This window comes from Octopus bimaculoides, chromosome 13 (assembly GCF_046866305.1).
Source record: "Octopus bimaculoides isolate indiv1 chromosome 13, ASM4686630v1, whole genome shotgun sequence".
NCBI classification, from domain to species: domain Eukaryota; kingdom Metazoa; phylum Mollusca; class Cephalopoda; order Octopoda; family Octopodidae; genus Octopus; species Octopus bimaculoides.
In genome coordinates, this window is record NC_142940.1 from 37,558,939 (window position 1) to 37,569,788 (window position 10,850).

At 38.2% G+C, this 10,850-nt stretch overlaps 1 long non-coding RNA gene across 1 annotated transcript in view; it reads right to left on the reverse strand.

Moving 5' to 3' along the window:
- Nucleotides 1–7,376, reverse strand: part of LOC106878850 (uncharacterized) — a 19,725-nt gene extending 12,349 nt beyond the window's left edge. The window contains exon 1 of the long non-coding RNA XR_016244014.1: nucleotides 7,320–7,376. This is a non-coding gene — a long non-coding RNA (uncharacterized LOC106878850). The remainder of the gene's footprint in view (nucleotides 1–7,319) is intronic.
- Between the last annotated feature and the right edge of the window lie 3,474 nt (nucleotides 7,377–10,850).

Below are 10,850 nucleotides of genomic sequence, written 5' to 3' on the forward strand. Positions count from 1 at the left end.
TATATATATATATATATATATATATATATATATATATGTGTATGTATGAATTGAATAGCTTTGTTTGACAAATTCAGTTTTAAAAGTGAAGTGCTCCCCTCCAGTTATTATTTTTGCGGTTAATTCAAACAGTTTTGGAAATTTGAGGAATTCATTCCAGTCCATTTAATCTTCTCTGAAAACCTTTCAACAACAAAATACAAGTATGCACGCATAAATGCATGCATACATACATACATACATACATACATACATACATATATACATACATATGTTCCCACATACGTACGTGCATACATACATATATACATACATACATGTATTCATGCATAGGTAAATGTATTCTTGCATACGTACATGTATACATACTTGCATACATACATTCATGTATACTCATACACATTATCAACATGCACTTATATTTACATGTGCCCATATGTATGCCTGTACACATACATATATACATGCATGCATGCATACTCGTACATACATTCACACACACACACACACACATATATATATATATGCCTTCATGTATGACGACAGAAACTCGTTTTCGAGACAAGTCACTTCTTGATTGTTCTCTTAAATCAGCACAGATGTAGTTTTTCATTCATGCTTGGGTTCTACACTCTTTTACACAGACGTACTATCGATGGATACCTCTTGCAACAGGTGTTCAGAGAGCCTACCACCCACGCCGACACCTACCTTCATTCCATCATGTTATTTTCATGCTATTCTAATTGAGTGTTACCGCCACTATAAGCAATATGTAATAGAAATATTAAAAAGAAACAAGCGATGTCCGTGCCTGAAGCTTTTTGAAGTGATGAGAAGCCTTGCACAAGGCCAACCTTACTCTCTAAACAACGTATTTATTTGTCCCCAAAAAACTGGATGCAAACGAAGTCGTAGCTGTTACATCAGATTTTTTTTCTCCAAGAGAAATGTTTAAGCAAATCCTAGGGATCGCAAGGTCGTTAACTCCACTGAGCTGACAGGTTTTGATTTTCGTCCTGTAGGTTGTCTAACGAGAAGCACCCATATCACCATATCTGGCGACCCGGCTATGTGACAAGTTGTACTGGGTTACGACTACATGTTTCCAGTAACACTGAGAATGACCCGACACATGTATGCATACATGTATACACGTATACATATATAAACGCATGAATGCGTACGTACATATATTTATGCACACACCTTTATACATACAAATAAGCGTACCTGCAGGCATAAATACACACCTATGCACACACCCAGACCCCCAACACGCACGCACACACACACACACACACACACACACACACACACATACACACACATACACACAACACACACAAACGCACATACACACATACATACACATACATACATACATGCATACATACATACGACCGAGGTAATTATAATTTTCACTGGTCTCACCCGCCTGTTTTTGCTCCGCTGAATCTTTCTTTGAGAATTTTTTAAGTGATCTTTTTCTAGCATATTGACAAACCAGTTACTGGTCGTTTTTATATACACAAGTACATACATACATACATAGGCATATTAGACCAGACATAATGATGTTTATATTCCGCCCAACTCCTAGAACTCCATAACACGGACAATCAAGGAGCAAGATATATCCACCATATACCTTCTACTCAAAAGACAGAAAACATTAGCAGAACACAGTAGCAAGTTCTGGGCAATCAAAAATGAAGACATTAGTTACATCGTTGTCTACTACGAGAGAATATATTCTGGATACTACGAGGTGGTATGAAAATGTTCCCGAAATAGTTATGTTTACTAAAAAAAAAAAAAAAAACTTATCTACCTATGTTTTTACATCATCTTCGAAATAGTCACCAGCGCAGTAATGTACCGGTCCCAGCGTTCCTGCCACATTTGGAATCCGGTCTGGAAGTCGTTTTCCGTAAGCGAGTCGAGGACTTTCTGCAATTCACTCTGGATTTCGACGACGGTCTTAAAACGGCGACCTTTCTAGCTGCCTTTTCATCTTGGAGACGAGATGGAAGTCCGTATGTACTAAGTCTAACGAATAGGGCGGATGCGGAAGCAATACCTTATTGTTTTTGGCGAGAAACTCACGAGTGAGGAGAGCTCGGTGACAAGGTGCATTGTAGTCGTGAAGAATCCAATTCTTCGTGCTCCACAGATCCGGTCACTTTCACCAAATATCCTCCTTCAAACGCTTCAAAACGTCGCAGTAGAACTCTGGCGCTGGGGTACAAGTTCTCAATGCACAATACCACATTTCCGAGGGTGACACTCAAGGCAAATCTTCCAAATCGCTCATATATATATATATATATATCATCATCATCATCATCATCGTTTAACGTCCGCTTTCCATGCTAGCATGGGTTGGACGATTTGACTGAGGACTGGTGAAACCGGATGGCAACACCAGGCTCCAATCTAATTTGGCAGAGTTTCTACAGCTGGATGCCCTTCCTAACGCCAACCACTCAGAGAGTGTAGTGGGTGCTTTTACGTGTCACCCGCACGAAAACGGCCACGCTCGAAATGGTGTCTTTTATGTGCCACCCGCACAAGCCAGTCCAGGGGCACTGGCAACGATCTCACTCGAAAATCCTACGGGAGCCAGTCAGGCGGTACTGGCAACGGCCACGCTCAAAATGGTGCATCTCATGTGCCACCCGCACAAGAGCCAGTCCAGGGGCACTGGCAACGATCTTACTTGGCTTGCCGGGTCTTCTCACGCACAGCACATTTCCAAAGGTCTCGGTATATATATATATATATATATATATATATATATATATATATATATATATTTAACTTATACACACACACACACACACACACACACACACACACACACTTACTACATACATGCACACACACATATACATACATACATGCATACGTGCATTGCATACTGACATGTGTATATATATATATATATATATATATATATATATATATATATATATATATATATATACATATACATATACACACACACACACACATATATATATGTGGAAGACACTTTCATAGATAGAACATAAAAGCAAACAGACTCATCCTTCAAAAATAAAGACAAAATAAAGACTCTCTATTGGACTTTCCTAGAATAAACATATACACGCACAATAACACACGTGCATACGATATACACACTCATGTATAGAAATAACCTCTCTCTCTCTCTCTCTCTCTCTCTCTCTCTCTCACACACACACACACACACTCTTAGCACGCCGTCGATTACAACCACAAGGATTCCAATTGTTCTGATCAACGAAACAACTTGCTCAGGAAATTAACGTGCAAGTGGTTGAGCACTCCACAGACACGTGTACCCATAATATAGTTCTCGGGAAGATTCAGCATGACATACATTGTGACAAGGCTGGTCCTAGGAATAGCAGGTAGTACTCATTCTTGCCATCTGAGTAGTCTGGAGTAATGTGAAATAAAGTGTCTTGCTCAAGGACACAACGTCCACCAGCTATCAAAATCACAAATACCCTAACCACTAAGCCACGCGCCTTTCACTTCGTGTACTAAATAATCTTGCATACTCATAACTTAAGTGCAAGTATATTCACACATACATCTACAATTGTGCATAGTAACTGGCACTCACATATTCCAACGCAATCTTGGATCTGTCTTGGTTCAAAGAAAGAGGAGCCCTATCACACTTTGAATTCTCGTTAGAGTGTCAGGTATAAAGCCTTGTGGCATTTATTGCTGCTCTTTACATTCTGAGTTCATATCCCACTGAGGGCCGGCATCGAAAAAATATTTATTTCTTTATTGCCCATAGGGGGCTAAACATAGAGGGGACAAACAAGGAGAAATGAAGGGATTAAGTCGATTACACCGACTCCAGTGCGTAACTGGTATTTATTTAATCGACCCCGAAAGGATGAAAGGCAGAATCGACCTCGGCGGAATTTGAACTCAGAACGTAACGCCAGACGAAAGCATCGATAAAATATTGTTTCAATCAGGAACTAGGGTCGATGTTATCAACTAGCCCCTCCCCTCAATACTTCTAGCCTTGTGCCTAAATCAGAGACCAATATTTATTAGAGTTTTATTCCTATTTATTAGAAAAGAAAGGCGTGGCGATAGCAGAATAGTTAGAGCGCTGGACACAGTACTTTGCTGTATTTCTTCCGGCCCTTTACAATCTTTGAGCTCAAATTCGGCCGAGTTCAACTTTGCTTTCCTCCTTTCGGAGTTAATAGAATCAAGTAGGAAATAAAGACTGAGGGTTGAAAGTATGGACTGACACGACAAACGTACTCCCATCACAATTGTTAGACTCGTAACTAAATCATAAACAATTATTTATTAGAGCAGAGATAATGAAATTGTCAAGGAGGGCTGCGATATTAATGGGGGAGGGTGAGAGAGAGGGGAGAAGGAGAGGGAGAAAGAGCAAGGTTTTGAGTTTGGAACTAAATGTATGTTGACAGCCGACAGTAGGGCAGCTTGATAAGGATTTATGCTGATATAGTGAGTCTTTCCAAAGACGATGCTTTTGATTGTGTTCTATTGGAACTGTCTGTCAGAATTGGCGCCTCAAAATTATTTACGGCTTCCTCATACGGACATATGCATATATGTATATATGCATATCTACATACATACATGTATACATACATACATACACACGTACATACATATATAATACGTACATACATATATATATATTTGTATGCATGTATGCATATATATATATAGATAGATATGTGTGTGTGTGTGTGTGTGTGTGTGTGTGTGTGTGTGTGTGTGTGTATCATCGGTTGTTAAGCGATGATGGGGTTAGGCACAAGCACACACAAATATATACATATATATATATACGACGGGCTTCTTTCAGTTTCCGTCTACCAAATCCATTCACAAGACATTGGTTGAGCCAAGGCTATAGTAGAAAACACTTGCTCAAGGTGCCACACAGTGGGACTGAAGCCGGAACCATGTGGTTGGGAAGCAAGCTTCTTACGACACACTCACTCTGCGCCTATATATATATATATATATATATATATATATATATATATGTATATGTATATATATGTGTGTGTGTGTGTGTGTGTATGTTTGTCTGTGTTTGTCCCCCACCATTGCTTGACAACCGATGCTGGTGTGTTTACGTCCCCGTAACTTAGCGGTTCGGCAAAAGAGTTCGATAGAATAAGTACTAGGCTTACAAAGAATAAGTCCTGGGGTCGATTTGTTCGACTAAAGGCGGTGTTTCAGCATGGCCGCAGTCAAATGACTGAAAGAAGTAAAAGAATAAAAGAAAGAAAAGAATACACACACACACACACACACACACACACACACACACACACACACATATACACACACATACATATATACAGATGCATATATTCATTCATACATACATTACATACATACATGCATACATACATGCATGCATACATACATACATGAATACTTACATCCATGTGTGTGTGTGAGTGGTGTGTGTGTGTGTGTGTGTATGATTGTATAGTGTGATCTTTGTTACTTAGCATAGCCACCAGTATTTAGAGCTTCATGTGCATCCTTATACATTGAAAAAGAAAATTGTCAAGTTGTGTCGTGTATTATAATCCATGTTTCCTTTCACTGGTCTCCAGAGTTAGAAAATATCACAGACTTTATATATATATATATATATATATACTTCAGAACTGTGCATGTTTGGCAGACGACTTGATCAATAACAGCCTTGAGCAATAACAGCCTTGAGCAATAACAGCCTTGAGCAATAACAGCCTTGAGCAATAACAGCCTTGAGCAATAACAGCCTGAGGTACTAGAGCCATTCTAGTCATTTATAAAGAAACAAAAACTGACTGTAACTGAGGTGAAAGAATTATTGTCGCATCGCTGCACATGTTTCGATCTTAACACGCATCCACAGCGAAGTATATCCTATCTGGTACATGCCAGATTCATGATATCTGGGGAGAATACTAAAAGTTTGCACTGATTTAGTAATTTAGTATAATGTAAAGTACTCAGTTCTGTACTGTACAATCTTGACCAATTTCTTTAATTATTTCCTTAGAATGACCACCATTCTATAGTTTATTATTCACCCAACACCGCGAATGACACACATTGTGACAAGGCTGGTCCTTGGAATAGCAGGTAGTACTTATTTTTGCCACCTGAGTGGTCTGGAGTAATGCTTAGGCGGTACGCTCTCAGTTTACTATTAGTAGATTGTCAAGAAGACGTGAGATAAATCTGGCTTGAACGCCAGATTTATTGTAGGTAAAATTTCCTGAAGATCTAACTCGTATTTTAGGTATCTAGTTGAACAAGGCCTTAAATAGTTAACGAAAAGTGCACTGTCGTGTTGAACTCAAAACATATCTAACCACTTAGCTCTTTGTCTTTTACCGATTTCTTTAGAATAAGAAATCCTCTAGTTTCTGACTCCCCATTTCTTTTCAATGACCATATGCTTGCAGTTGAAGATTTCCCCAGAATCATCATAAATTCTTCTGCTCCCGACTTCTCTGGAATGACCACATTTATTCCAGTGAAATCAGCAACTGGAGAAATTTCGTTTCTGGTGAGGAATCAGGAACCAAATAACGGAAATCGGGAACCGCTTTATCACGTTAACCGATGCCATTTCACTTTAGGAAATACGACTATGGAAATATAACAGGAATTTGATATAATTTCCCAAGTAATTCCGATAAAAATGGCGTCGTTCTCTCTTGAACAAATGTGAATTTTATTGACAATCACGTGTCATTGGTTTGTTGAGATTTAAATAAAGAAAAGGAAAAACAAAAAAGATAAAAAGAAAAAATTGAAAAAAAAAAAAGAAATTATTAAATGCAACTAATACAAAGCAAGGTTGTTATGTTGTGAAGTTTTGAATAATTTCTATAGAGGTGAAATGAATGAATTTTAGAATGAATGAGTTAATGGCGAAAATGGATATCTTAATGGTGTTAATTATTATAATTTATGCAAGGTTTCATTTAATTATTTAACCTGAACCATTAGAAACGCTCGGTGAAGTGAAGTGAATCGAATCGAATTTAATTTTCGACCGAATAAATTCGACTTCGGTGTTTAGAGGTCGGTCGGTCTTCAGGCTGGCTGGCAAGTTGTCGATGCCGAGTTCAAACTAACAGATCGCTACTTAAAATTTAATCACTTTAACCTATCAGGTTATTACATACAATAAAAATAAATTGACAAAGATCCACATCCATAGACACTTACACCCCACATCGAAACTGACGGAACAAAACATTAATTTATTGATACATTACCAGGATCCGCAGGATTGCTGCTGCTGCTGCTGCTTCTCTTATTGTTGCTGTCGTCATTGTTGTTGTTGTTGAGGATGATGTTGTTGTTGTTGCGGAATATTTTATGTAAACCTAGCAGAATCGCTAGAGCATCGGATAAAATTCCTGGCGGTGTGTTCCGGTACTGCAAGAAAAACATGTGCAGAGAGGAGATTCCAGTGGGACGATGCTATGAGGAGGAAGGACGGGGTGTAGTGTTGAGTGCGGGGCTTGGTGAGGGGCGGAAGTGTGATGGGTGGAGAAGGAAAGAGGAGTGAGTTCGGAATGTCTGAGTTGGGGGAGAAACGAAACCGGCCAACTCCGACGAGCAGAACCCATTATTGCAGCAGTAAAAAAGACTGAGAGGGAGAAGAGACGGTAAGTACATCTGTAGGTTAGAGACTGAAGCGTGTCTGTGAGTGACTCTATGCCAATTAGTTGAGTAGCCCTTTTTCTGGATGACTCGTGTGTGTGTACAATCGCAGGCTTACCCCAGATGTGGGAGCAAAACGCTATTGTAGACCTCACCTGAGCTTTGTAGAGTAACAATAATAAACGAGGGCTAAAGAATTTTTTGGCAGTGATGTAGTCTGAGGTTGAGAGCACTTCTATCTAGTAAAAGGTCACGTGGTATCTTTCTTGGTCCTGAAAGGAGAACTAAGCAATTTAGAACGACAATCTGTGCTTTGTTATAGATATGTGACACTACGAAGAAAAGTCTGAGATTCTAGTTCTGGCATTCGTAGTGAGTCACAGAAAATTCGGTACATATTCTACACCAGAGTAAATGAACACAATAAGTATATCTGGGTGTCTTCAACAAAGAGACTGGGTAGCTCATTGGTATCTTTTATTTGCAATGTCTTGCGATATATATATATAAATAATAATAATAATAATAATAATAATAATAATAATAATAATAATAATAATAATAATAATCTAGAAAAAAGCAATTGCCAGGATACATGGTATCTAAGGTTACTTGTAGCCCGATGTTAGGATTTTTTCTGTTGAGTGTATATGAAAATAACAACAACAATAAGGCAGTGGCTCTCATGGCTTCTGATCTTAACTGATTGGAAGTGTTATCATGTACATTGTTTTGTCTTGGTATAAAAAGATGGGCTACAGTAAATCGTCTGCTCAATACCACAGATTACCTGTCAGTTGCTTGACCTTAACTACTTGAACATGTCCCTTAGTGGTTGACGATATGTGCATCTCTGATCACGAGCAGAAGTAGTGGGGGTACATCATAGCCTTGTGTTGAGAGGAATTCTTTGGGGTTTGGATAATTCACTTATGGAAACATGGGTGTTTTGCTCAACATCCTTAAACAAATCTTATTCAGTGACCTTTTGAGCGAGATGGGCTACTCGACCGGAAAAAAATTCTAACTGGGACCCACCTGCGAGGTAATGCGCCGTTTATCTTGATATGAAATCACTATGTCGCGCACATATGGTTGTGATGCATGTGCCTGGTGTACCCTTATCAACAACAACAACAACAACAACAACAATAATAATAATAATAATAATAATAATAATAATAATAATAATAATAATAATAATAATAATAAGTAAAGTGTTAGGAAAAATGCCGAATTGGAAGGGCCCCAGGATCAGATTTAGTTCAAGGGTACTGGCAAAAAAAAATTAGTGGTTTACATGGGCAGCTGAGGAAATTACTTCAGGATTGCCTCAGTGGAGGAATAATACCAGATTAGATGATTAGAGGGAATACAATACTCATTATAAAGGATAAGAGCTAGGGTAATACAGCTAACAACTATATTAGTGTAGAAGCTGTTAACAGGAATGCTTTCAGAAAGCATTTACGAGTACCTTGACAACTAGAATTTACTGCAGAAGAACAGAAAGTTTGCAGGAAGAAAGCTAGAGGAACGCATAATCTTTTTATTCATAGATAAAGCAGTTCTAAATGAAGTAAAAACTTGAAAGAAATATCTAACAATAGCGTGGATAATTTATAGGAAAGCCTATGACATGATCCTCATAGATAAATGGATGTTTGAGTATATTCAGTATAGCAGACAACATAAGAGGATTAATTAGCTTTAGCTTGAAGAAATGGAAAGTTGATCTCTACTCAGGTGGCACACTCTGAGAGAAAGTTAATATCAAAAGAGGAATTTTACAGGGGGACTCGTTGTCTACTTTAATATTTGTCTTATGTTTGATCCCCCTCAGTTTAGTATTATGGAAGGCAAAGGCAGGGTGTTAGCTCAGAAATAGTAGAGGAAAATTAACCAGTCACTCTACATGGAATTTCTGAAGCTTTTTAGTAAGAATAAAAAAAAGAGATAGATTCCTTAATACAGACTGTAAGACTCTTCAGCATGCAAACGCAGTGATGCGAGTAAACAAACGGTTTGATTAGTTCAAATATGTTTGGAGCATATTTTATCTGTGCAAAGGCCATATTCGCTGCTGTTTGTTGGTAAGTAGAATCCTCGGTTTATGCAATAATCTTTAAAATACACCAACAGTCATTTCAAAGCACCTTCTGGTAGAAACAGCGAATGCATTTTTATCTTCTCTCATCAACACCATATACTGCGAGAGAGAAACCCTGCTATGACTTTGGGAAGCCTCCGTTTATTTATAGTCAATCAGTATCAAAATATATATTTAAAAAAATTATTTATAAATAGGAAAATACACCACTACATAGTTTAACTAATTAACGTAGTAGACTGATAAATTTCTGTTCGTTGAAAACTTTTACTGAATCTTCATGTTTACAGTTAGTACTTCAGAATCAGGACAGAAAGATATTAAAGATGTTTTAAGAAAAGTACTACAGAAATCCAATATTGCATCGGGAGATACTCGTATTTGAGGGCCACATGTGAATAGCCAGCCGTATAATTTAATAGAAAGATACAAATCCAATACTACGTTAAGTTTAGCGATTTCGGAAGGATTTTATAAGTAAAATTTAAATCTAAACATAAAGATACGTGATTAATTACCGCAAAGCATTTTGTCAGACGCTCTATCGATTCTGTCGCCTACAATCCAATTTAGTTCGATGTCGCTCAATGTATTCAACATAGCTGCAGGTATGGCTGTATGGCTGTATGGCTAAGAATTTTTGTTTCATGGCTGCAAAGTTTTTAGGTTCGATCCAATTGCGTGGTATCTTGAGGAATCATACATAGCTGTGGCTCAATCAAAGCCTTATGAGTGAAATTTGGTCAACGAAATCTCTGAAGAAAACACCCACCACCACCACCACCATCACCACCATAGAGATCATCCGCTGTTCTTGGAGTGGCACACTTAATCCATTGACCAATTCAACACGACCACCTGATCCTTCTGTACCCTTAGTAGGGTCCGTTCTGTTATAAGTATGCAGGCCAGATCTATTTGAGGGGACAACTCCATTGATCTCTCTTTTCAGTCTCAGAGATCCTGAAAACGGTCATTGGTACCGTTCTCCTCCACACCAACGATGACTAGTCCTTAAAGGTATCAGAAT